This window comes from Harpia harpyja, chromosome 7, assembly GCF_026419915.1.
Source record: "Harpia harpyja isolate bHarHar1 chromosome 7, bHarHar1 primary haplotype, whole genome shotgun sequence".
Taxonomy (NCBI): domain Eukaryota; kingdom Metazoa; phylum Chordata; class Aves; order Accipitriformes; family Accipitridae; genus Harpia; species Harpia harpyja.
The window spans coordinates 57,551,252-57,577,380 of NC_068946.1; the positions used below are offsets into that span (position 1 = coordinate 57,551,252).

General features: G+C 41.2%; 1 protein-coding gene across 5 annotated transcripts in view; it reads left to right on the forward strand.

Annotated features, from left to right (window-relative positions):
- Positions 1-3,694: 3,694 nt before the first annotated feature.
- TANC1 (tetratricopeptide repeat, ankyrin repeat and coiled-coil containing 1) overlaps positions 3,695-26,129 on the forward strand; it is a 102,983-nt gene continuing 80,548 nt past the window's right edge. The window contains exon 1 of one of the 5 annotated variants that reach the window (XM_052792996.1): positions 3,695-3,713. The gene's annotated coding sequence lies outside the window, so the exon portion shown is untranslated. Of the gene's footprint in view, positions 3,714-7,348; positions 7,568-20,163; positions 20,244-26,129 lie in introns of those variants that run through there. The other 4 variants (XM_052792992.1, XM_052792999.1, XM_052792994.1 and 1 more) reach the window with 4 other exon arrangements.

Sequence of the window (26,129 nt, forward strand, 5' to 3'; positions counted from 1 at the left end):
AAACTTTTTTCCACTTTCTAAAGTGCATTTTTTGAACTGGTGCTCTATGCTAAATAAATACACTAAAATAAAAAAAGCAAACAACAAAAGACCAAAAAACCCCCAACAAACCCAAACCCTGCCCTTCGCACCAGTTTACAGTAGTTATTTTGGTACAGGGAAGGAACGGGAGGGAGCCTAAACGGCAAAGAAGAAATGCTAGCTTATCTCAGATTGGTCTCTAGGACATGTTACTAGTGTCTTCTTCCTGCTGCCTTCTTTTGCAGCAATTTTGCTTCCACCATTATATTCTATCATCATACTGTATTTTTTTTCTTCAAATGACTCTCTAAAGAAATTGGAATGCTTGAGTGTCGATAGATGAATTGTCATAGAAGGAGCAGAGAGACAGGAGAACTTAAGGAGATAAAAGGTCTTAATCATTGGACCAATTCTTCTTTCAGAAAAGTGTATATACAGTTTTCACTTAAATAAGTGGTTTATGTGTTAATATATATATAAAAAGCTAATTTTGGCACACACAATCCATAGGCAGTCTAGGTAGCCAAATCATCACTTGAAAATCCATGTGTGTCATGTAAAAGATTCCCTAGTTAAGACCTTTAAATGTTTCAGATCATTAGTTCTAATTTCTTACCATCTAGATATTTTCGTGCATAGGCAATGAGTAACTGCTCACTCATTTTCAATAACTGCCTTTAAAGCTGCCTAAGTTAAGAAGGCTACATGAGAAATACTGAATGAACAAGAGTTCTCGTAAGCGTAGGGATTTTTCCTGTGGTTTCTTGGATTTCAAGCAGGAGGCTACATAAAGTGCACTAACATTTCCACCCTACATTTTCCGCTAAATTGATTGCTTATTTTGTTGTTGTTTTCTATAACCAAGGGTAATTTTTTTAAATACTCAGTGTGTTATGTTCCCTTAAAAGATTGCCTGATGTTAATTAGTTCTATTGCTGAAAGTGAGACAATGTATTATGAATATGATTTCTCTAATTAGTAGCCCTTATCAATATTACAAATATCAGTGGCTCCTTAGGAGTTCAGAGGTGTGACCATGCTGCAGATTACCTGTAGAAGCAAGGCTAGAATCCAAATTCTGCTTGTTCTGAAACTGCAAGACCTGCTTTTGGCGTCAAGTAGAATCTTAATTACCTGCTAACGTTACTGGGACCTGCAATACACTATTCAGCTATTCTGTTTCTCCTATAACTGCCTCTCTCTCTGTTCATATGACTAGGCTACTGGTGTAAATACACATTTGAAGAGATGTACACTAGGTTTTGTTCCTCATGCTGCATGTATGCAGTTGGCCGTCTTTTGAGCAGTGCCTATGTATGTGTTCATGGCCCATTACATCTGCCGGGATTGAGTAACATTTCTTTTCTTATTCCAAAGTTTACTACCCATCTCTTGCTGTTTTTCTGATTCACTGGAGCAACAGAAAAGACAGTCTCCCACACAGCCTCCAAAAAATCATGCAAAAGTTAAATAAGGAATTAGTGCTTATCTGCAGATAAAATAGAAAACTTGTTGGGTAATTTAGATGTAATGTTGCAAATCTTTACCTGTGACTTAAAATTGCTTTAGCACTCTGTGTTCATTGTCAGTCTAGCTTCTGTAGTGAGGTAGGAGATGGACTTCTTATGTTTTTCTTTCTTTTCTAAGCAGCATCTGTTTTTGTGTAATGAAGCTATGTGGATTCTGGCTAAAAAGTAATACTTAAACAGAAAATCATTCAGGTATAAGCATATATTCACAGAGTAAGTCCCTGCCCCCTTCACTTTGACTTTAGAAGAGCAATTCCTACGATAAATGATAAGGCTTATTTGTTGTCCTACCTCCCTACGTCTTTCAGAAGTGTACTCCTGACGGACAGACAGGAAAACAGCACCGCTAATGCCGAGTTCTCCAAGCTGCTGTCTGTAAGACCAGACCTTACACAGAGGTCACTTTCCAATAATTTTTTTAAAAAGTACATAATGGAAGGAGTTGGGAATAGGTGGACAGAATGGAAGCAAAGTATAGGGAAGGACAATAATTGAAATTGAGCTGGAAAACAGTGGACAGGAAAGAGCACAGGGAACAAATTATTAATGGAAGCAATTGCAATAAATGTAAGGGCATTTGGAATATTTTAGTTGATACCGCTGATTATTATCTTTTACTGTTTATGCTATTAACACTTTTACAAAGTAGCATCTACGCCCAAGGGAGCTGTTGACAAAGAGCTTTAAGAGATTAAACATCACAAATACGGTAAGTTCTGATGTGTTATCAGTGAAATTACTGAGGCTCTGTACAGAATCTGCTGTGGACAGCAACTGCAAGACCTAAGTTGGTGCATGTCGTGATCATAAAGTAGTTTGACATAGGTGGTGTTTGCAACTTGATATTAAGCTTCACTCTTGTTTTGCCCCGTAAAGCCACGTGACCGACTTCTAGCCTGGTTTCATAGGGAAAACAGGCCTATATGTAATACCTGTGTGCATACCTACTTGTTCCCTTTCCTCTCTTTCCCCACTAGCTTTGCAACCAGTTGGTTCATTTCAAGTAAAATCGACTGAGAGTAATACTTCAATGAAATGGTGTTAGTGGAAAACAGGTCGCCGAGTTGAGACTACCTCCTACTATTCTCCCACTATGCAAAGGTGGCATCACAAACAAAAGCAGACTGAGACATCAGATAACTGTGTAATGGATAGACATTATGAATGCTACTTTTACAGACGAAAAACATAAATCAGAACTTAGACCTTCTTAGACATCTGCAAATCCAGCAGTCACAAAGCTATTGAATATAAGGTGGTGTTCATTCTACTAGTTGTAGAACAAGTTGTTTTCTTAAAATCAGTAAATAGAGAATTTTCTACCAAATTATTATTTTGCATGAGAATTAATCTGACAGGATAAAAGCAGTTACATTGAAAGGAAGTTCTTAAAATTTACAAAATCATCTTCTTTGAAGGAGCCCTCCAAAACCAAGAATTGAAATAGTAGAAAAAGCTTTTGAAACTACTAGAAGTTTGCATGAGACTGAGGACAGCCATAATGTTTGTGAGAAGAAAAAAAAAAGGAAGAGCTGAAGAGCATTTCAGTGGCTGGGAATGGACAAATCATCTGAACAAATGAGTGGAAGGAGTAGAGGGCAGAACAGTTAAAGCAGAAAAACAGCTGTGGGCTAAATTCTTCCTAAAAGGAAGCTACTGATGAGAGCAAAAATCTTTATGTTGCTGGTATCAAAAGCATTGCTCTATTGAGACAAATAGGGAAGCACTAAAATCAAGCCCTAGTTAAAAATATTTTGATTCTGAGCTTTCCTGTGGAACAGCAGGACCTAAATCCAATTGACAGTAAATACTATTTCAAAACTTATGCGTTTGTATACAGAGGAAGAGAGAGTGAGCAATGGACCTGATGAGGAATAGATCCCAGAACGGTGGAGTCATAGCTCAGTTTTTTGTCTCAGATTTCAGAGACACAGACAAAATAGTAAGAGGCTGCCAGAACGAAGACATTTCCTCTGAGAGAAAATTCCTTTTTTCCTAGCCGTATGCCTCGCCACAAGGCAAAACGGAGGGAAGAGAATGCGATGAAGAGGGTTCTCCACCAGAAGAAAGAAAAGCTGCTGGCTGAGTTGCACACAGCATCCTACCCTTGTTTTTGGGACAAGTCTTCAGCTACTAAGCTGCTGAAGTCACAATGAAAGAAGGGTAAGATAACTAATTGCTCTGCTGTTGTAACCCTGAGAGGCTTTGTCTCCATGTTACTGTGCTCCTCTAATACCATACAAGGCAATCATGTCAAATGTTCTTGAGAGGGTGCTCTTCTTGTACATAAGCCTGTAACTTGTTTCCGAACACATATATGGATTCTCTTTTATATCCCTTACAGGCACATTGAAAGACGCTCTGTGAAATATGTGCATAGTGTAGAAAATGTTCTAGAATACTCTGGTACTGTAATAATTAATTTGCAGTTAAATTCAGATTTAGTTTTTAATGATTTTAGTTTTTCAAATTACATATGAAAACAAATAATAGTTTGTCCAGCAACCCCTTACTATTATTTATAAATGTATTTTGGATTGTCCCTACATTTTCCTTTTTTGGTGTGAGGAGGACTCATTTTGTAATTAATTATGTGAAACTATTGTAGAAATTGTGTAGGGAGGCTAAGCACTTAGGCTTCTATGCGGGGAATAGCTGGAGTATTGGACATTAGGGGTGGGAAAGGCAAGCAGTTTGAGGTTGGGAGAGAAAAACACATCACATGAGTATTTCTGCTAACATTATCAACTGTTGTACTCATAACGATGGCATTCAAACCATCACTGCTAAACGTGTCTTAATACTTAAAAAACTCTTTAAACCCATTAATGTGAGATGGTTATCTAAATGTTAAAAAAACCCAGCTAGAGACAATGCTCTGTAGTGGCTACTTTGATATAGCTCATTGGAGTTACCACGGGTAGCATTGACCTCAGTTAGGTGCACTGAAGTAAAAATATCAGTACCTCATTTTCTTTCTCCTGAGCCCCTTTTGAGCCATCTTGTTGAGGAACTAAGTATTTTAACACTCTTACTGCTAGGCATCATCTTCAGCCTTCAGATCATTTTTGCGGTTCTCTTCTGCACCCTCTCTAATTTTTTAGTACCTGGGAAAGTATGGATAGAGAGACGAAACGGCGTTCTGCTGCTGGCTTTACCAAAGCTGTATTCAGAGGTAATACCACCTCTCTGCACGTGCTCGCTAATCCCTTGTTTAGACAGGCAAAGGATGCACTAGCCTTTTTTGGTGCAGCAACATTCGTGTTGCATGGCTTTACTGTTAGAGCCCCAAATCCTTTCAAAGCTGCTGCTTTCCAGGGCGGGGTACGTCCCTTTCTGTATCGCGGGCAGGGGCCACGTTCCTTGTTCCTAAATGTGCGCTTTCCAGTCTGGCTGTTGTAAATGCCTTGCGCGGCCCAGCTCGGCAAGTCGTTTGGATGACTCCAGGAGATCTTCTCTCGTTATTGTTTACATCCCACCCATCCTTTTGTCCTTTGCAGCTCTTACGCGCAACGATGTAATTATTTTCAGGTTACGGATCACAAAGGCCGAGGTACTTAATGCCTTCTTTGCCTCAGTCTTTAATAGTGAGTCCAGTCATCCTCAGGGTACTCCACCTCATGAGCTGGAAGGTAAGGATGAAGAGCATAACATACCCCCCTTAATCCAGGAGGAATTAGTTAGGGACCTGTTACGCCATCTGGACACTCACAAATCTATGGGACCTGATGGGATCCATCCAAGAGTACTGAGGGAACTGGCAGAGGTCCTTGCCAAGCCACTCTCCATCATCTATCAGCGATCCTGGTCAACAGGGGAGGTCCCAGAGGACTGGAGGCTTGCCAATGTGACTCCCATTTATAAGAAGGGTCAGAGGGAGGATCCGGGGAGCTACGGGCCTGTCAGCCTGACCTTGGTACCGGGAAAGGTTATGGAACGGTTTGTCTTGAGAGCACTCACACGGCAGCTCCAGGATAAGAGGGGGATCAGGCCCAGTCAGCATGGGTTTACGAAAGGCAGGTCCTGCTTGACCAACCTGATCTCCTTCTATGACCGGGTGACCCGCCTAGTGGATGAGGGAAAGGCTGTCGATGTTATTTTCCTAGACTTCAGCAAGGCCTTTGATACTGTCTCTTATGGCATACTCCTGGAGAAGCTGGCATCTTGTGGCCTGGATAAGTGCACTATTCACTGGGTGAAAAACTGGCTGGATGGCCGAGCCCAGAGGGTCGTGGTGAATGGGGTGAAATCCAGCTGGCGGCGGGTCACGAGTGGTGTTCCCCAGGGCTCGGTGTTGGGCCCTGTTCTGTTTAATATCTTTATTGATGATTTGGATGAGGGGATTGAGTGCACCCTCAGCAAGTCTGCAGACGACACCAAGTTGGGAGGCAGGGTCGATCTGCTTGAGGGTAGGGAGGCTCTACAAAGAGATCTGGACAGGCTGGATCGATGGGCTGAGGCCAATTGTATGAAGTTCAACATGGCCAAGTGCCGGGTCCTGCACTTCGGTCACGGCAACCCCATGCAGCGCTACAGGCTTGGGGAAGAGTGGCTGGAAAGCTGCCCGGCAGAGAAAGACCTGGGGGTGCTGTTTGACAGCCGGCTGAATATGAGGCAGCAGTGTGCCCAGGTGGCCAAGAAGGCCAATGGCATCCTGGCCTGTATCAGGAACAGTGTGGCCAGCAGGAACAGGGAGGTGGTTGTTCCCCTGTACTCGGCACTGGTGAGGCCGCACCTCGAGTCCTGTGTTCAGTTTTGGGCCCCTCACTACAGGAAAGACATGGAGGTGCTGGAGCGTGTCCAGAGAAGGGCAACCAAGTTGGTGAGGGGCCTTGAGCACAAGTCTTATGAGGAGCGGCTGAGGGAGCTGGGGTTGTTCAGTCTAGAAAAGAGGAGGCTGAGGGGAGACCTGATCGCTCTCTACAACTACCTGAAAGAGGGTTGTAGTGAGGAGGGTGTTGGTCTCTTCTGTCGGGTGTCTGGAGATAGGACAAGAGGAAATGGCCTCAAGTTGAGGCAAGGGAGATTTAGGTTAGATATTAGGAAAAATTTTTTTACTGAGAGGGTTGTCAAACATTGGAATGGGCTGCCCAGGGAAGTGGTTGAGTCACCATCCCTGGAGGTATTCAAAAAGCGAGTGGATAGGGTACTCCAGGGCATGGTTTAGGGGGCATGGTTAATGGTTGGACTTGATGATCTTGAAGGTCTTTTCCAACCGAAATGATTCTATGATTCTATGATTCTATGATTTGAAGTGCGATCACCGCACCTGCACCCTCTGGGACACGGGCCTTCTGCGTGGCCTCCCGCCCGTGCTGGTGGCGGGGCCGGGTCCCCTCCGGAGCAGAAGTCCCACAGACCCGAGTGGCGCCTGTGAGTTTTCGCGGCCTGGTTGCGCTCTTCGACATCCAAGCAAACTGGAAGAAGCGCGATAAAAAGGCTGCAAGGACGAGCAGGTGTTGAGGGGTTTCGAGCAGCGTCCGTCTGAGGCAGCGCAACAGGCTGGCGGGCCCGAGTCCCGGCCTTGCGGAGCCGCGGCAGCTGAGGCGATTTTAGCGCCTCTCGAGGAAGTTTGTTTTCTGGGGACTGAACCGCTCGCCTTCGGCGGAACGCGGCCTTTCCCGGGGCTGCCCCCGCTCCCCCTCACAGGCAGCGGAGGGCGGGCACCGCCCGGGCGCGCCCCTCTACCCTCGCTGCCGCCTGAGGAGCCCCGGGCGGCGCGCAGCGGTCCCGTGAGCCGCGGAGTCCCGGCGCGGGGCCGTGCTGAGGCGGCTGCGGGACCTGCCCCGCCGCCCGGCCCGGCCCGGCTCGGCTCCGCCCCGCCGCTCCCCGCCCCCGCGGAGCCGGTCCTGCGGAGGGGCGGCCGCGGGGGTGCGCGGGGCGGGGACTGCCGCCGCCTGCTCCCAGTGAGCTCATCCCGCCGACGCGCCTGCCCGGCCGCGGAGGAGCCCTGCCTGGGCCGCGCCGCGCCGCAGGAGCCCTGCCTGGGCAAGGGGGGCCGGGCCCCGCGGGCGGAGGTAAGCCCTCCCTGCCTCCTCCTCCTGTCCGCCGGTGCCTGCGGGGCGCGCCCTTCGCCCGGCCTTTCCGGAGGGCTGCGCGGGGGCTCGGCGGGAGCGGAGGCGCGAGTGAAAACTTTCTGGCGGAGGAGCGTGTACGGGCATGTCGGGCGGCCGCGCCCGGCGGACACGGGGCGGGGGCCGGGGCCGAGGCGGCCGGCGGGGCTGAGGCGGCGCCTGCCCCCGTGCCGGCGCGGCGGGGCCTGGGCCGGGGTCGCGGCCGGCACAGGTGGGGGCAGGGCAGGGTAGGGCAGGGAGGAGCGCGGACAGGCGCGGCCCGAGGGGGCCGGAGGGTCCGGGGGCGGCCGGCGCGGGTCTGGCCGGGGCTGGGGCCGGGGGTCCGGGGCCCGGGGCCGGCGGGTCGGGCGCTCCCGCAGGGGCGAGGCCTGGCGCTGCCTGCGCGGCCGGGATTTCCGCCTCCCCCGCGCGCGCACACACACACACACGTTTCTGTGACTAGTACGGTTTTCTTTCCTTTATTAGCAGAGGTTTGGAAAAAAACGGTCTTGCTTTCGGGAAAGCTTGATTTCTTTGTGGTTACTTGTTTTTGCTAGTAAAATGCGAAGAAGACCTTGCTAAGAACAGGAAACGTGCCGCAACTGTCTAGTTCATAGTATGGCAGCGAAAGTTAATGAATATGGCAAGGATAGCCGTGCGTTATTAAGTCTGGTCTGCGGGAGATTCTGTGTTCTGGGCGGCGTTGGCAAGAAAGATGTTCAGCTATTTACCTGTGTAGACCCGAATGGAGGGTATGTGGGCATGTGTGTATCCCTTGGTGACGACCTTGTTCTGACTACTAAAATAGAAGGTCCTGCCCTTGTGGTCGTCAGCGTCGCCTGCTATGATCTCAAGAATAAAATGATAAAACGATAATTTGATTTGTCTTTTAATATGTCAGCTACTAAAATGTATAGTAACTGTGTATTTTACAGCATACTTTCTAAAGCTTTCTGATTTCAAAGTAGTGTTGTTTCAGTTACTTGTTTGCTCTAGCATCATAATGCATATTTATTGGACACAGAGTAAACTGGGTCTTAAACGATTGTTCTCAAAAATAGAATGTAACTGGAGACACTTTTCTGTGAGGATGAGCCTTCAGGGGGAAGAAAATGGGTTTAGATATGCTTCAGTGTGATACTGTGTGGGTCCCCTCAACCCTGTTCTTTGCTTTGTACCCACCTCCTTTTCCCCCCTCTGTGGCAATGTGAAAGTGGCACTCGTCTGGTCTGGTTCAGAGGTTGTGTTTTCTGACTGATGAAGCAAATGCTGCTTTACCATTTGGAAAGCTAACAGTTGGGGATGTGGGAGGTTTGCTTTGGGCTTCTGTCATTGCTGGGTGTAAAACAATTTGCAAGAGGTGTACTGGTTTAGAGTATGTTACATGTTTTATTCAGCCAGGCTACTTCATAGTTTTGCAGGATTATTCAGTACAAGTGAAAGTCCTATGTTAGCTCGTATTTTTGATAGCTGTTGCTTAAAAATAGCCTGATGCTTATGATATTAAAAACACCAGGGAATAAGGCAAATAAATGCGATACCTTGGATCCTACAGACTTTCCTGCCACTGTAGTTTGCTATGCAGCTGCCAAAAATGAACCTTTCCCATTTGTTCTGCTCTGACAGTTAAGTGCTGGAAAAATAGCATTATTAAATAATGCTAGTAAACAAGGTAAGCACAAACACAATTTCTTTTTGCTATTGCTAGGGCAGTGTATTTAGAGCTTCATTTACATGGATGCTCTAAAGTGCTGGCTGTCTTGCTTTCTCGGTTTAGCTAACCATTGGAATGTCCAAATGGTGATGAATTATGTCAGCTTTAGAGCCAAAACATATTTGGTTCAGGGCCAAAGTTGCTCAGCTTCCCATAACAGTCTGTAGGAAAAAAGACATTTTGTGTGTCTAACCACAGTCCTGAAGTTGACGCCATAGCAACTTTGTGATCTGAGTATATACTTCTGAAGACAGCTAAGCAGTATTAGCAGAGGTGTTCTGTTTTTCTTTAGCTGAACTTCTTACTGTCATCAAGATTAAACCTTTCTTTGAAGATGAAAGATTAGTCAGCAAGCCTTCAAACTCGTGTGTGTGTAAGAACATCAGCCTGATCTGTTGGTTATTTGTAATGACACCCATAAACATCTGTAAGTTGCAATTTATATTAATGGCTTTAAAATTAAGATTTTTTTCTGTAGAGATGCTGTTTTGACTAAAAATTGGTATTTCAGGCTCTAGATCTAGGAGCTTGATCTTCATGTTTTCCAGAAAAACAGAGAAAGGTCAGCTTTGGGTTTTGTGTGTGGGTAAAGTTTGAGAAAACTCTGTTAGTTCATGTCTTTCGGTTGCTTTCAGCTCCCAAGAGTTAACATGGAGGTTGGAGAGTTTGTTTATCACAAAGCTGTGGCAATGGACAAAGGAAAAAAAAGCATATGGCTTAACAAATATATAAGGTCTTATTTTTTAAAAATATGTTTGTGTATAGGAGGTACTGCTGTTAGAAAACTGACTTCTGAGTAATAAGTAAGGCATAGTATAACACCAAACTGAAAAAAACCCAAAAGCAAGCACTGAAACAGTCTGTGATCCTCACTGTATTTGGTTTTGTATTTAACTTTTTTAGTTTGAAAAGTGCCCTGTTTAAAAAACAAAAAAACCCTCAAAAACTAAAAAAGGAAAAAAAAAGTAGTTTTGGTGGGACCTCAAACTCTCTGATCTTGTCCTGAAGGGAAGTAAATAAAGGGATCAGTTTGCTCATTAATACAAAATATCTATTGTATGGCCTAATATTAATGTGTCTACTTCCTATGCTCTCTCTTACTGCCTTCTCCTTTTAAAATCGTTTAGCATGACTGATTAAATCCTTCAGTTTTCATTGTATTTAGGGAATTCTATAAGGATATTTCAGCATGCTTACCTGATCAGATTATTTATCTACGTATAAAATATGCTACAGTGATCGTGAGATGCTCTCTGTTCTGTATTTAGCCTCACCATATAGCTTTAAGATTCTAGTGCAGCATACCTTTCCTGCTTACTTAGGATGGAGACAATTTTAAGTAGGGAGAGTCTGAACTGGAACACAGGTTTTCTGCCATCCAGTTTTGTGCTTCAGCAAAATAGCGTGCTTTTGATCTCCTTATGATAGCTAAAATGTCCTGTTGCTTTCCTGCCCCCGCCCCCGGCTTTCAGCTTCATAAAGAGACTAATCCTTCAGAGTTTGCTCTGTAGTTATTTCAGGTTTCTGTGCTGTATAGGTGATACATCGCTGTATAGGTTATACATCACTGTATAGACTTCTTTTTCATCCATCCTTGTCACTCCTGCATCTTGAAATATATGCATTGTAGTTCATGTTAATGTAGTGACTTTAACTTTTTAAAGGCCTGTTTCTCTTGCCATGTTTCAGGAATTCTGTTTTTGTTTCCTCCCCTCCACTCACTGAGAGGAGGCCTGTTAAGCTGTAGGCTTAATCTGTAAAGGCACTGTGGTACTGTAATATTAAACTTTGTGATGTCTTAACTTCAGTGCTTGGCCTCCCTGTATAATGTATGGAGATGCTCCTGTGCCTAAGTAGTATTCGTAAGAGTCTGGAAGCAGAAGGCCAGGTAACAAAAAGTGTCTTATTAGAGTTAGTTCTCCATTGCGTGACTGGGAGTAGTTGCTGGAATATGTACTTTATTTCCTGAGGTGGTGCTGTCTCCAATTTAGTATTTCACTTACTTTCTTTTCTCTTCTTGATCTGGAATAATAATTTCTAATGAGGGTGCCAGTTTGAAAACAGAAGTTCCGCTAGTTTGTTGGATGAAATGCCTTGCAGATCAGCCAGCTTGCCAGATTTGAAGTGTCTCCTCATCGGTGTCTTGTCCTGTGGTATGTCGGTTCTTAAGTGTTCGCAGAGAACAGTTTGCTAGGTTTCATAGACTATATAGTGCTTTCAGTTTGAGAATCTCGCTGGGTCTTAAAGAGGGATCAGTTCAGCGATTTCAGTAAATGAGTTCTTTGCATAGCCATTAGCAGAAATTTAGATGTCTTTGAGGTCAAATAAGAGCTGCTTTTAGGATCTTGATGTTGTTGAAGTTGGTGGCAATGTTCAATAAATTATTGCGGATTTGACCTTTTTCTGTAAATACTCTGTGTCAACAGGTGTAGGGGTTATGGTTTTTTAGTGTTTGCATGGTGACTTATTTGGTGAAGTATTTCTTGGGCACTTCTGCAATCCAGATGACCAGAATAATTTGGGGAACAGGGCTGATCTTGAAGTCACCTGATTCTTCCTCGTGTGCCTTGGTGAATTCAGCTGTATCTAGACGTGTATGAAATTGTAAAACTAGACGCAACTTAGCATTCTAGTGATCTTAAATATTGTAACCACGGAAGGTACAAAGCTACAGATAGGTATTTTGAATCTCTCTGTGCATTTTTTTTTTTTAATCAGCTGCCTTAAATTCATGGTGTTGCTTTAAAGTTAGAACTTGTGAATTATCAATAAATGTGGATTCCCATGTTTTAGATTTCTGAAATACAGGGTGGTATTAAAAGAGAAGAAACTCCATAGCCTCTGGTAGAATTGTTCACAGTCTCATTTTGGCCTGCAGTAGAATTTCTCCTCTGATTAGTGATCCAAGTATTACTCAAATGTAACACTTTTTTTTTTTTTTTTTTTTAGAAAAAAATGCATTGTATTCCAGCATTGTAAGAATTAACCTGTCAAAGAAAAGCACGCAAGGTGCATGTATGACATGTACTGCATTGCGGGGGAAGTGAAACAGTTGTACTGGTGGAGTAGGAATGGCCTGTGTGAGTGGTCTCAAGGAGCCACATCGGCAAACGCATCTTGGGACAGTGGTGGTCGTGACTGGAGTCAGTAGCTTGAATGTTCAGCCTCCTTCACTTCAAGTTGTTTCTTACCCTTTCCCTTCTACCTGCGTATTCCCCCTATCTAGCTCAGACAAATCTGTAATTAAAATATTCAAGAATTAGCATGTTTGTAACAAAGTCTGAAGACTTTGTAAGGAGTCTTTTTGGCTTAATCCAAGCTACTGCTGTGGTTAGTTCTCTAATTTGGAGAGCAAAGCATGCTTGGCCATATTGGGGAGCCTTGGCTTCTGGTTGAACCTCTGACTTCCTCTGTAAAGGTCACTCAATTTTACATACATTCATTGAATTAGCAACTGTTATTAGTGCTCCTGTTATCTGTACCTAGTGGCATATAAAGTGCAATTTCAGAAATGTGTAGGGTGAAAGGGTGAGGGGCTGCTACTTGTTTGCTGCGTGTTTCATATATTTGATAATTAACAGCTTTAAAAACAAAGGTGCCTGTAAAATGTTTGCTGCATTGCATTGAAGTTGCGTATATGGTGCGGATTGGTTTTCTTGTTTTGTTTTTGCTTTGTTGGTGGGGTTTTTTTACTTGGTTTGTTGGGTTTTTTTTTTTCTGTTTTGGCTTTTTTTTAAGACTAGATCTTAGTCTTGGTTAAATTTAGATCCAGCAGGAGAGAAGCTGGAACTTGTTAGCAACGCAGGAAACGCCCTGAAAGAAAACCGTTTGATGTGTACATTTGTGTGTAAATGTGAACTCTGCAGCTATATGGCTGGAGTTAGACTGTGGGGAGCTCTATTTAGTTTAGAATAGTTTCGCATCTTTAAATGTTACGTTAGGTTCTGGTAGAACTTTGCTGCCATGTCGTTGATATAATTAAGTATTAATTGTTAAATATCTATGACTTGTCAAAAGTTGGTAGTGTTAAGTGAGATTCAAAGCTATTGCACCTAAAATAGCTGAGGTGTTTAATTGCTGAAAAGACAGAGTCCAGATGAAACTGCTTCAGCTTTGCTTCATCTGGACAAATGTTAGAATTTGAGTAGTCTAAAGATTGTGCTTTTCTTCTTTCAGTCATTTACAATGAAACTAATCCATTTCTTTCTTAACAGATGTCCTTTCCTTAGAATCTGTATTTCTGACCATACTTCAACAAGTAAGGATTTGAACAATATACAAGTGAGAATAAATAGAAGTAAAATATGACCTTTGCTTTTTGAAACTTAAATGAGATGGAAGTTGCTAGAGAGTTTAATGTGTGGGTTGGTTTTGGTTCGGGCTTCGTTTTTTGCCTTTTTTTGTGTGTGTGTGTGTGGTGGTGTTTTTGAACAAGAATGAATTTTGGACGGAGGCTGTTTTTGTGTTTTACACCAGAAATGCCTTTGAGTTGAGTTGACTATTTAGTTAATATGCTTCAAGGTTTGTTTTACACTGGGCTAAATTCCTACTGAGGTCACAAAGGGATTTTTTTGTGTTAGTAAGGACTGAGTTCCTGGATTTTTGAACAATATTTGCCAGAAACCGAAAGTTTGAAGAAAAGAGGGAGGAATATTACTGCCACAAAGTGTAGATATGGTTTTGCTATGACAAAGTAAAACTTTCAGCACTTCCCAACCACTGATACAGAATCTTTGTGCGCATGCAAGAATTACTTCGAAAAGTTCAAGAGACAATGCAAAGACATCAGGGGAAAACTTTGCTTTATCCTCAGATAAATTATACTTGGCAAAGGTAGGAGTATAGGAATGTTGTGCCTTCTAGCCTTCTAGCACGATGTACCAAACTAATGTACAGTTTCAGAATTCATTGATACATTTAAAACTCTGGGAATACACAGCTAGTGTGTATAGAGTTTTTGTTTATTCTGTCTAAGCTATTTCTTGCACCACTGTGGTACACTACCAGATATATTTTCTGCAAGTTTGCAGTAAGTCAATGAGTGACGGGAGAACTTCTTGTGAAGTTTTATACTCAGTCAGAGGTACTAGGCCTATTTTGAAAGTTTTGGGAAAAAATGATCTAATTAATATTGGGTTGTTTTTTTTTTTCCTGACCAAAAATGCTGCACTTTGTCTTTAAAAGACAATACGGAAAGGAGGACAAAAGTGACATGAAGTTATTTTGTTCTGCTAGAGTTCAAAGCTTTGTAAAAGTCCATACCAGAGGAATATACGAAATGGTTTGTTAGAGGACTTTTTTTCTTTTTCTCCCCTGCCCCATGCGGAGGATTCTTCCAAGGCACTTGCATCCTCTGCTGCAGCGTGTAGCATCAGAGTTCTGTCCTGGATCGTGCTGGGGAAATGGGCTTCTTGAGAGAGCTCATTTTATTAGTAAAGTGTTCAAAGAATCTGGCTAACTGGCATCTGAGAAATCTGACACTGTCCCTCAGTCTGGTAGAAACAAGATTCTTGTCTTCCTATTTTCATCATGTCTGCTAATAGGAAAACAAATGCTTTTCTCCTTAGTGAGCCTTGCTTGAGCCTCCTTTCCTCAGTTCTTAGTTTTCCCCAGGAGAAAAATTGAATTTTGTTTCTTTGCAGTTTTTCTTCCGTTCGCAGGATTTTGAGCTAAGTGAGTTCTGGTTGGTGTTACATCTATTCTCTTCGTAAATCAGTGAACTCAGCTCATTCCATTTACATGGGACTTGCAAGCATCCCATTAACAGGTTAAGGTGAGGCAGTATATACTGTCTTGGCAAACATGTAAAGATTTACAAAGACCTAAGATTTTAATGAATACTTTTTTTTTTTTTTTGAAGGATACAAGTTTGTATTCCACTACTAGATAAATTCTAGTTGTGAGATTTAATTTTTTTTTTTTTTTTTTTGGACACTTGCCTGCAGAGGGAATACTTTCTGGCATCTGAATTAGAGGCTTTAGTGGTGTTTGGCTGTTTAATTACTGAAAGCAATAGGACAACTGTAAAATTTTAATAAATATGGGCTTGTCAGGTATTTCATATTTTTGGTGAGAACATGTAAGATCTTGTCTACCCCAGGGAGTTCCTGCAGAATGAGGCAGGGTGTGAATGTGAAGCACTTCTCCCCTTGCATAGACAAGCCTTTAATTTTTCTTCAAGAGCAAACCCTGGGATGTTCCGTGTATATTCTTGTCCCTGGTTTGAGCTCTGTAGTGGACTTAGAGCTGACAAGGAATAATACCTAAAGCATGTATCTAGTTCATGTGAATAATCTCATTGATTTCTGTGGTCTGCTTGTGTAAAGAGAATACATACATGCTGGGTTGGGGCAGGATTGGAGGGCTTGCTTGTAAGGCCGTTGTGGTAGATACTGCCTGTCATAAATGTTCAAACAGAGCTTATTTTAACACTGTAAAAAGGTCTCTTGATGCTACTGCATTGCACATTAAAATGAAAAGTGCTTTAAGGGAAAAGGAGTTGGAAGAATGTGGATTTTAAGAGTGTTTCCTTGTAGTTTACACTGCAGAAGAATGCCTCAGTCTTGTCCATAAAATAACATAATCAAGTAACTAAAAGCAGAAGGTTTACATTTCACAGAGAGAAAAAGGTAGCATCCCAGGATTTGAGATGGGGGAAGTTGGGAGGGTAATATTTCTGCTTTGCCACATTCCTGTGAGTGAGATTTCAGGAGATAGTTGAGCCAATCTAACAGTTTGCTGTGATTTAGAGGAGTGGTTTTCCTTCCTTCTGTACCTGTCATGAGATCCTGCTCTTTTTCCTGTGTCATCTCTGTTGCTCATCTGACTCTGCAGTGCAGTTCAGCAAACACATAGAGAACTATATCAGCGCTGGCACAATGCAGCAGAAATATACAGCTCACCCCTGTGGCCACCTTGTAAAGACTTGCCCATTATGACCTTGAGCAAACTGTTTTTTGCTCCTCTTAAGTAAAATGGAAATAAGACTACTAACCTCCCTGCAGGCTGTTATGAGCTGTAATATGTTTTGAGATGGTCTGAGGAAGAAGAGGCAGTATATAGAGATGCCTCAGATACATTCTGATTCACGTACCTTCTAGATTATGTAACTTAAATGTCTAGTCTCTAGGCAGCCTCAAGAATGTTAATGTTAAATTCCCAAGTTTGCCAAATTATTTTATCCACTTAGATTACTGCTTTATACCCTTTTTTTGGTGTGTGTGTGTGTGTATGTGTAATTGTGCTAACATGTCCTGGACAGCAATAACAGTCCCAGTATGTTTGAGCCTTGTGTTCCTGTTTATTTCTGTGTTTTAGGGTCACTTAGGAGTTGCATCTTGCTCCTTTTTTTTGGGGGGGGGGGGGGGGGGGGGGGGGAGAGCATTTGTTGACAGATCCGTTTAGGCAGTTGCATTCTCTGAAGGAAGTAACTCTGTCTGCATTGCATTTTTTATACAGGTTTCCAAGATTTTCTTGTATGACTTGTCCTACTTGAGCAGGGGTGGTCTGGACCAGATGACCCCCAGAGGTCCCTTCCAACATCAGCCGTTCTGTTACTCTACCCTAATTAAGGAAGTCTTAATGAGTGTTGTTACTTTTTGTCATTGTGGGTATTTTGAGCTGTTGTTCAATACATACTACCTCTAGTAACTGAGGCTAGAAAATAAATACCCTAATGAAGAAAATATCATCAATTTGAAACCAGAGTAATATATTTTTAAATTCACATTAAAACCTCCAAAAGTGCTTACTTAATAATAGATAGGTTCATCTCTATTTTTAGGCCTGTGAAGCAGGAAGTATATCATGTGTCCTTTGTATACAGAGTTCGGATGGAGCTCTGCATTTGATTTCTGGCAAAAGTGAGTGGCTGTGATTCCCAGCCATTTCATGATCAGGTTTTTTATGATTAGGGATTACAGAAAATACACTGTCCCAGAATTTCTAAGGATAGCTGACATGGGGAAAAAAATAGACCAGAGCATGCACCTGTATTGGACATCAATGTCTAAAACAGAGAGACCTGTATTGTTAGGAGGAAATTATTAGTAAAACAGGAGGAGAGGGACAATTTTTGCTTTTTGAAAGAAAAAAATTCCATGAAAAAGCAGAGAATAAAATCCTGAGAATAATCTGGTAGGATGGATGAAAGATATAGGAGATCTGGAACTAGATATGATAAGGAACTAAAATTAAAAAAAGCTTTTACAGCACCCTCTCAGCATCATTCAAGGAAATACAGCTGTCTATATTAGTGTGTCCTTTTTAGAAAAAAAAAAAAAAGTCAGGCATACTAGATTCATTGGCAACTTGGGAAGTAGCTGTGATAATGAAAAAGCCACCTTTTCTGTGTTCTGGACGTAATACTGACTTTGACAGCTTTGCTTAGTCTCTTGCTAGATTTATCGAAGGGGTCTCCTGTTGCAGCAGTCGGTCAGGGACAGTTAAGCTACAGGGTGGCACTTCTTCACGTCTCCGAGCAGCCAAGCTGTATTAAAAGGAGCACTGGGCCAGAGAAGTGAAGTTGCTGAGGCTGTCACCATTAGGTGTGTGAGGGCCTGCAGCGTGCACTTACACCAACAAAACTGCTCCCTTGCCAGTCTGCTTCACTCGGATGGGGATGATGATACTTCATTAATGCCATTGATGGCTTTGCTGGTGTAGTTTCCTTAATGTATCAGTAAAAGTACCCAGGAATAGACCTAGCTTTGGTTTCAATGTAGGAGTGAAAGTTGAACAGCTGGCCGGTAGGAGAACTGATGGTGTACCAGCACAGAGAAACTGAAGGGAGCTGTACTGCTGCCCCCTCCACTTGTCAATTCACTTCAGTGGTGTTTTCAAAGTTCACATTCCTTAGTAAAGTGACTGTCAACTATCTCAAAATTTTATCCTCTTCTGAGAGATCTTCTTAGCATTTGTAGCGATCTGCCCTGCTGCGTTACCTGCAACCAGAGACAGGGCTAAGGACTCAGAAAGGAAGAAAACTGTGGGGCCATGACTTTTGGCAGGCAATGTACGGTGCAAGTACGTATCAACACTCTGTAAATTCAGCAGTGTTTTGACTGGTCCCCTTTTCTGTTGTTGCGTAGAGTAATTCTGCTTTTCAATGGATGAAAGAGATGGTGGAAGAAGACTTCACTTCTAGACACGAAGCGTATATTTTCATATTATGTCCTACAGTATTTTCCTTGAGTTACATGCATCGACTAATCAAATACTGCCAAGTTTCACTAGTGCCTGCTTTGGCTTGGTATCAGATGATTTCATTTAGCATTTGGAGGGAATTTGTTTTCTTTTTCTGAAAGGATCATCAGTTAGTCTGTTAAAAGTCTTTGGAATTCAGTGATGACTTTTTTTTTTTTTCATGTACAAAGTGGCACCACTGTCAGACTAGATACAGTAGATACAGCAGGTGGCATTTTAGGTGTACAAAAACATGCCCTTTTTAAAAATGTGATGGAAGACAGTCATGCTGCGTGTTTATATGTAGTCTGGTGGTAGAATCATTTCATTTTGAGGTACAGCAAACGTTCTTCGAATCTGGAGCTGCCTAATGTTTTTTTTTTTCCTTTGTTCTTGTTTTGGTTTGTTATGTGTAGCTTTGTAGACAAAAGAAACAAATATGGAAATTAATGTGTTGGACCACATGCTATTTTAATATGTCCAGAAGAGACCTGTGGTGTTAGATCACTTTGAAGTCACATTTTTTTGGATATTGCCTAGAGTACTGTTTTGAGAGCTCCCTTAGCTTACCAGTGTACTCCACTGAAATTCTCAAGACATTACTCATTTAGGTCAGGTCTAATTTTGGAAAACAAGGTCTGTGATTATTTTCTTTTTCTTTTTTTTTTTTTTTTAATATATTGAGGCTGATAAGAGCTTGGTTGGTGTTCTTTGGACTGAAAAGGAACAGAAGTGGCCACTTCGCAAGATCTGAGTTACACATCTTAAATCTGAAAACAACACTCTGTGCAGGCACATAGGATTTGTGGATAGGTTTATGTAGGATTTTTTTATATATAGGATTTCTCATCTGCAGTATCTGGCAAGTTGAAAGTGTTAAGCAAGTTGAAAGTGAAATAACTTTAGCCCCCTTGCTATTGGTATACCCTGATGTTTCCTTCTAATAAAGTATTTTATGATATTAAATCCCTTTACATGGGACAACTTCCTTCCCTTGAAGTTTTAAGGTGGTTGAAATAAAGCGTAATTTATTTGTGAGCTGTAGCCTAAAAGCCACAATAAACAAGCAGATGGTTGTTCACCTGTCTCAGCTGCAGCAGTTCATTTGCTAAGCTTATGGATTTTAGTGCTATTTAGTAAGTCTAGGAAGGTTAAGTCATTAGTATTCAACCTCACTGGGTGGACCTTATAATCTTCTCAGTAGTGACATGGGAGGGAAATGTAGCCCTTGGCTACTCACCCATTGTGTGACTGGAGAACTTGTCTGTCCTTTGAGGGGAGTCTGAGTAGAAAAGGTGTGACTTAAACAAAACTGAGTTTTGGTTAAGGTAGTTCTGTCCTGGATTATGACAATAGACAAATTTTGTGTATGCTATCTGATGAGAAAGCAGTGACCATCTTAAAAGAATGTCCTGTACCAAAAGTTGATAATAATTCAACTGTCATGATGTCATTTTGCTGTCCGCTAAATGAAATTTGGTCTTTTTCTCCTGTGGAGGAGACTATAAAAATTGCATGCACAGCTGGAGGAGACAGCCGTGTGAGTTACAAAGCGTGATGAATCCAATATGCCAGGTAGTGTTCCTGAATCAGCTGGTAGGATTACGTTGCCTTGCGGACGTGAAGTGATCTGTCACTGCGCTCAGAATTTTCATGTGGTGAAGACATCGCTCCTGGTGCTGCAGGAGAAACTGTATTCTTCCCTTTACTGCAGCACAAAGAAGAGAGGATCCCTAATCAGAAGTAGGTGTTGGAGCCCTTTGAAAATCCTGCCCAGAATTATTGCAGATTTGATGGCTGGCCAATCAGTTTGGTACTGTTATATGAAGTTTGTAGCCTGTCCTGTAGTAACAGATTTTTTGCAAAGTAGGTATTACTTCTGGTTATTGCTTGTCCTTAACACTAAAAATATTTGTTACATCTAGACTGATTTCTTCTGCTTCTTTCTTTCCCCACTTAACTTTCTAGACTGTGGCGATTCCTTAATAGTACATGTAGTTTAACAGGAGCAGAAAAACCTTGCTTAAATACAAATTGCAAAGACTAACCCACACAGGCTACCTGTTGAGCCTTTTTTTAGAAATGGGGGGAACCCACAACTCTTCTAATGGACATACTGGAAGCTGCATGATGCCTGAATAGTCCAGAGATCCAGTCTGTTAAAACGCTGGGGTCAATTAATATAGATACTGATGTGCTATCTGTCCCCATTTTTACTTTGCTAGATCAATCCTGTCTTCAATTTTGTGGGTCATGAAACAGTGCCTGGAGTTGCAGCAGTATGGAGGAGGCAGGTTTAAACTGATGTAGAGTGGTGGGCTGAAGGAAAATGGTTTTGCCCACTAAGCTGTTTGAACTGCAGCCTGTACGATGTAAGATGGATGCATTCTGCATTGCAGTTACTTTTGGCTGTTTGGAGGGAGTGGTTGTACTGTTTTACAAGCAGCTTGTTGATGTTCATCTGGAAATTAGGACTGTATCTAGAACAGTTGAGAAACTGGAGACACGTTTTGTTTCTATACTCCTCATCTTCCGTGCTTTCTGGAGGGACGGTGCTGTCATAACCTAAGCATGCAACTATTCGGTACAGTAAGACTTGATTATTATGAGTTGGGTCAAGACTTTGGTTAGCATGATTTTTGTCTTACTCTCATTTTCTGTATGCTAGTAAAGCTGAGATGGCAGTTTCTGACCTAGTTTTCATCTAGTTTTAGGCTCTTGATTTTCTGCTGACATAATGTGTGCAGGGTGTCACTTCTGCCAGCTGGAAAGTGATGAGTTTTCTTGCCTAGTGTTTTGACCCTTTCATAATTGATTTTAAAGTAGGGCGTTTGTCGCTTTTTCTGTGTTTAACATGAGAGGATGGAGAGAGATGGGATGAAAGTGGCCGTTATGACAAAGGCATGAAAAAAACATATCTATGGTTATTTTTCATTTTCCTTTGCTCCCTCCTGCCTCAATGCAAACTACGTCGGTGACGTCCACTGGTTCCTAGGGATTGCTGACTGGGATGCTTATAATGGTGTTTCTTCAGGACTCTTTTTTTAAACCTTGTGACCTTATTTCATTCTAGAATGCCTCTCTAGATAGTGACCCTCCACTTAGAGGAGGGCCAGCTGGTTGGTTGTGGGGTTTTGGGGGTTTTTTTGAAACCTTTTTATTAAGGTGAGGATTATTGCTGAAGACAAGTAGCAAGCAGTCTTTCTCTTAACCACCCTTCATTATTCTGCTCTCACCGCACCCACCCACCTTCTTCTTGCCTCTGAAGTGAAAACTTAGTTTGTGGCATAATCTATATACACTGATCCCTGTCTTGCAAAGCTGGAGGAGAGAAAAGATAATTAATTGAATTTAGAAATAAAAGGCTGTGGAATGATAGAGGGTAATTTACTTCTGTGATACCTAAAGATAAAATTGAAGGGAGAAAACAGCCCTGGTGAGAGTGGAGTCAGGCTGAATGAGATGAGACTAAGAAAGCACAGTGGATCTTTTGATCCTTTGAAGAATTTGGCAGTATCTTGTCATTGACAAGAGCTACAGGGGTACCGTTCAGGAAGAAGCCTAAATAGCAACAATAAATTTGATAAATTCAGTAGGGATGAGAAGCAGGGGGTTTTGTTGGTTTTTTTTTTCTTGGTTGGTTTTGGTTTGGTTTTGGTTTTTTGTAAGTCATAACTGAGGAAAGGGGAAATTCTGCAGAAGATGGTAGAAGGCTATGGTCTTGGCGTTTTCTGTGGAGGGACTTGGCAGAATGGGGAGAGAAGGGGAAAAATAAATTTGTCTACACCTCATCTGTGGTCAGATATTTTTCATATGAGAAACAGCTGCAAATGTTTAAGATTTTATGGCTTCTCTGACAACTGCTGCTCTTCTTCCCCAATGTAGACAGGCAAATGACTCAGCTGATGATTCTTCATCCGCATCATTGCTGATTTGTTCATGTTAGTTCAGACAGGTGCTTATGACCTTCAAAGTTAATATTTCTGACTTGTGAGTGCTCTTCATCTGCTTGAGTGCAAGATCAGTTTCTTCAGTGCTTCAGGGTAGTAACAGGTAGCTGGGGAACAGTAATCTTTAAAACTGATAAGCAGTCATTTCTGCAGTATCTGGCACCTGACCAAGAATTTTTGGACAACAGTCAAGTGGAGAGACCATCTTTTCCCCTGTGTTGGCAGTCCTTAGAGACAGTGGCCAAAATAATCAGCAACAGGGTAAAAGAGTAGCATAGCAGAAAACTGGGTGATTGCAGGGTAGAATAAGTACAACTATGATATCTGGGAAGTCAAATCTAGAACCAGACTGGTGGGAAAAAAGCTGCTGCAAAAGCACATTCTAATAGCTAACATGATAATGAGGGTTTTTCTCATGCTTCCTCATCTTTCACCTCTTTCATTATATTTTAACAATGCTTCGGGGCATAATTCCACTATTTAGAAGTGAGCAGCAAATTGGAAACTGTGGTGTTCTTTTGCAGTCTCCTATTAAATTGATGCATAACTTTCAGGGGTGTCAGATAAGGGGGTGGGGGGAGGAATGTGGAGTATCTCATAGGTAAGATTAATAATAATTAGGTTATTGAATGGGCAACAAATGAAACAAATGCAGTGTAGCTTGTCAATTTTGTATCGGTATTGATCTTCCTGCATAAGAAATACCTACAAAGGGTAAAGACCATAATTGTTTAGGATATTGTAGAAAAATATTTCAATAATAGCTGTTTAACTTCAGTGAGTTTGTTTAGATTTGGCTAAACATAGCCCATTGGAAACACTGTAAATGCCTTTTACTTTTTTTTGTTGAATGAAGTCAGACACAGACCTCTTCAGTGCATCTGTTTTATCTTTTTCGTTCATGTATTTGAATAATAATAAAACACAAATATATCTCATCAGAAGTTGTACCTTAAAAAAAAAAAACCACATTAAAAACACTATTGTCTTGTTTTCAAATGGTTTTGTTCGTTCTTGAATTAGGAGTCTCTCAGATCTGGGAATATGCCCTCTGTTGTAAAACATTAGATATTGATGACTGAAAATGTAGTCATTTTAAAGGATTTTTTACTTACTGTCTCGCTTGATTTCTGTTACATCAGTAACACCTTGCTGCTCTAAGTATTTTTTGCTGCTGCTATTTTCCTCTTGTTTGAAAAGTACAGTTAAGCTAAAGGAATTTGAATTTGCCAGAAAAGGGAAATGCTGAAACTTTTCTGTATCTAAACAATGAAATTCTTAATGCGTTTAAAGGCAATGAAAGCAGCTGTGACTAAATGAAGTTTTCTGCAAACCTTAGGACTGAATCTTGGGATATTTACAAAATACAAAATCCACTTTTTAAAATACAGCTTTTTTTGAAGTATATATTTAATAAATAGTACACTGAAGGTGGTAAGTCGTTAAGTACTTCTGTGCAAATGGTAGAATGACTAAGATGTTCCACCCTTTATTTCTTTGCAAATATATGCTAACTGTTTTTCACGATTTAAATCTGGAGAGGCTAAACAACACAGCTTTGGGAAGCAGGTAAATGTGGAGTTCACGGGCATCAGCTCAGGTGGTTACATACCTTGTAGGATTAGTTTATTTGATCTCTCCAGAAGCGATGAACTGTTGTGGCTAGATCTTTGAAAATAACCCACTCTGATAGGTAAGGTATGTAAAACGTGCATGCTGCAAATCTTTAAGGAAGGTAGAACAAAAGTTACGAATGCAAACAAAATCTATGAATCATCTTGTTATTGATGTTAGTATCTGTCAGTAGTAGCTATACGTGGAAAATATTCTCATGCAAGGAAGTTGCTGAGTTTTAAGGGAGACTCACAGGCAGAGTGAAAATGTGGAGAGATACTTTTTTTTCTGTCTTTTTGCTTTTCAGAGGGGATTCCTTAGGTAGTGAAGTTAATTTGTAAAGATTAGGAATGAAGTAAAATGTTGTGTATGTCTGTGCTCCCAACTCTTTACATAACCTAGCATTTGTATTTTATAAATCTGATCTTGTTTTGGAGTCCCTCATTTATAATAACACTGATCATACAAATTCTTAAATCAAGGGACTTTCCGCCCCTTCCCTTCATGCTCTGAGTATGATGCAATTGTATGAAATGTCTTGTGTATCTGAAGATAAACAGTTGAACTGGTGGGAGGGCAGCACCTATTTTAAAATAATGTATTTGACATGAGCTGGGGTGGGGGATTGAGTTTTGTAAGCAGCTAACATGATGTTTGATTGCATAAGCAAAAGAGTGTTGAGGTATTTTCCTTCTTTTGTGACATTATTAATATCAGCCCTTGGATAACAAGTCCACATCTGGTATCTGTTTTAAAAATGAAAATGATAGTTAAAGTTTTTAAAAGACCTTGAAATCTTTTAAAAAACAAAGAAACAAAAAACCCCACAACCGAACAACAAACAGGTGGTTTCAGGGCAGAGTTTAAAAATTGGAACCAGGGAAATCTAAAACTGAATTGTTTACCAAAGCAAAACTATTGCAATAGCTTAAAGTGATTCTGAAATCTTAGTTAGTGAATTATTTTATTTAAGCTTAGTTGTGGAGAAAGAGGAAATACGGTGTGCTTAGGAAAAACAAGATGCCAGCATTACCAGAAAATATCCTATTAATACAAATATCTTTAAAACAAAACAAGATCCAATATCCCATGTCTGTTTCAAGGGATGAGGAAATAAAAATGTACAGTATTGCTGTTCAATTTGATCAGTCTTCTTGAAGTGTGAAAGACGGGTATGAAGAAATTTTTTACCTGAAGCTGAAATGCTTTTTGCTGTGTGTCAGAAAGCTTCATAGTATGTACAAATAAGCTGGGATTATTATTTTTTTTTTTTCTTTAAAAACACATAGCTTATTCGTAATCAGTATTTCTAAGCTGTAGTATTTGGTTCGTTTCCTAAATGGTTCAGCTACACACCTTTGTGGAATTTGGATGATGTTGTAAAGTAGCCGAGGTGTTGTCTTTAGAACTACTTAAGAAGACAGTTTATTTTTTTGTACCTTTCAGCTTGCTAATGAATAGTAAATTTCACTGTGTTTGCTTTCCTGTTCAGAGCCTTTATTGGTTAGGTCACTCCTTGAGTGTGATTGACAGATCAAAAGGTGAATTTCTTTGGAAGTGGTTATCTTTCATTTTTGCATATCATTTTATAGGGGAGAAGGAAGGAAATGGACTTTGTTTCCAGGTAATAGGCAACTTTTGTGTCTACACTGAATGTGTCTGAATAAGCAACCATCTCGCGTGACATTTCTGTTCTGTACTGGAATAGATCCTTGAAGAACTGTATGCACAGTAGGGAAGGTGGCCTCAATTCCAAAAAGAGAAAGTCTAGGATGGAATTGTCCTTGATTCCTTTTATTTGATCTCTTATTACCCCCTACCTATATCCTAAGAATAGGAATGACACATACTGTAAAATTTCAGTTCTGTATCAAGCCTCTCTGTTCTGGTTAATCGAAAATTTATACTTGTCATGTTTGCAAAATAAGAAGGAAGTTAAGTATAGTATGCAAGTTCTTAGGTGTTTGTGGTTTGGTTGTTTTTTTGTTGTTGGCTTTTTTTTTTTTTTTCACTCTGTTCCAGCTATGTATGAAGAATATCATTCTCAGATTCTAAAATTCATTAA